This window comes from Marmota monax, unplaced genomic scaffold, assembly GCF_021218885.2.
Source record: "Marmota monax isolate L192 unplaced genomic scaffold, Marmota_monax_Labrador192_F-V1.1 WCK01_AAM20220418_F8-fsc00188, whole genome shotgun sequence".
In the NCBI taxonomy this organism is placed as follows: Eukaryota; Metazoa; Chordata; class Mammalia; order Rodentia; family Sciuridae; genus Marmota; species Marmota monax.
Genome location: NW_026692655.1, coordinates 3178445 through 3180408, shown reverse-complemented (window position 1 = coordinate 3180408; position 1964 = coordinate 3178445).

Below are 1964 nucleotides of genomic sequence, written 5' to 3'. Positions count from 1 at the left end.
CCTGCTTATGGGAACCCTAGAACCCTGAATCACTAGACTTGGAAGAAACTAGAGAGCCTTTGATTCACTCACTCACGCACTAACCCATCCAACAGCATCCCCACCCGGGGTGCTCAGCACTGTGCTAGGATAGACAGGATTGAGGTGTGTTCACCATGGTAACTGGGTCATGAAGACTCTGCCCTCATGAATAGATTAGCCTCTTCATGGATTAATGGGCAATCATAGCAGTAGCTTTGCTATGAAAATGAGCTCTCTCTGGCACGTTTGTCCCATCTCACCAAGAGATGCCCTCTGCCGTGTTGTGATGCGGCATGAGGCCCTCACCAGATCCCAGCAGATGCTAGCACCAAGCTCTTGTACTTCCAGCCTCCAGAACTTGAGCTATGGAAGCCTCTGCTTCTTTATAAATTACCTGGTCTCTGGTATTTTGTTATTGCAACAGAAACCAGACAAAGACATCAGAGAAGGCCACTGGGAGCAGGTGACCCTGAGGGATAAGGAACCAAGCCAAGGACCCAACACTTTTCTCCATTCTGAACAAAGAATTGCTATCTTCTGCTCAGTGTTGCTTATCTTCTCGTTTTCTGTCTTTATTTTTGCTTGTTTAGTATCATCTGCTGTAGTAAATGGAAGTTCCTTGAGAGGAGGAAGGAGGCAGATGGATCTTTTTCACCCTTTATTCCTATGGTCTGGTGGGGGCTGTTGAAATGGATTGAAGGGGAAAGTGGTAGGGAGAAGATTTAGAGGGTAAAAGGGATTATCTCTAAGTACACTACTGAAAGTAAGTGAGATTCTGCAAGATGCCAATTGGTTACCAAAAAGTAGCAAAGCCTTCCCTAACCCACCATAATTATTCCATTTAATTCATTAAAGGATTACCCCAAGGTGGGGGAGGGGAGGGAGCACAACCTGGGAGTTCTGGCAGCCACACAAGCTCCTCCAAGGCAGCAGAGAGACCTGTGGGCTCTCTTGTGGCAGAAACAACCACATCAGGAGTAAAAGAGGTGGAGGTCCAGTCCTGCCCGGGCCCCGGACTGACTGGACCTTGGGCAGCGCCCTCCTTTTTCAGGACAGTGAATGAGGGAAAATGGGCTAAGAACAGTGGTGTCAAATTGTGTTTTGAGGGGCCCTTGGATCCCAAAGAGGGGTCCTTAGGACTGCCTGGGGGAAGGGGGTGACAGAAGGTAGGCAGGGCAGTTAGAACTGGGGCCCTGACCCTTTTCAGCTAGAAGAGCCCTACCTGAAGCTGTCTCTGGGCCTCACCACGGAGGGAACTGGTGAACGTAGTGATAATGAGAATAAAGACCAAGCCCTCCCGTGTCATCACAAAAAGACACAGACAGAGCTTAGCATATGATGTTGGCAGTTTTATATCTTCACTTTCCAGGTGAGCAGATGGACTTTGGGCAGTGACATACTTATCCACAGTCAGAGCTGGGCTGCTTGGAGCTTGTTAGGTGGGCTCCATCCTTTGGCTGTAACCATCTTTGATGAAGAGCATGAATGTTTTGTATTAAACTGAGGGTCTCTTGAGGGCTCTGCTACTAACACTGTGGCCTCAAAGTGCCTTTAAGAGTTACGGCAGGTGCACATGAGATTCTTAGCCCGGTACTTGGTGAAGCTAGTAAAGATTCAATAATTGTTAGTTTTGATTATTAGTATTTTAAATTCATGGGAAGTACTGACTCTATTCCTAAAATGTATTGGACAGGAGTAGATGATCCCTAAAGATCCCCCAGTCCTACCAGGTTCTTTCTCAAAGACAAGCATGATGCCATGGGTGGGCAGCATCTGGCCACCCAGGGTGAGACTGGCCAGGGGAAAAAAAAAAAAAACTTTTGCTAGTTTTTAGAAAATGAGAAACAGAAAGGCAAGCTAGAGGATTTAAAGGCTCATTTTATTCCATTTAAAGAACTGTCCTTGAACTAGAGATGGAGACCTATCCAATTAAGGAAATTGGT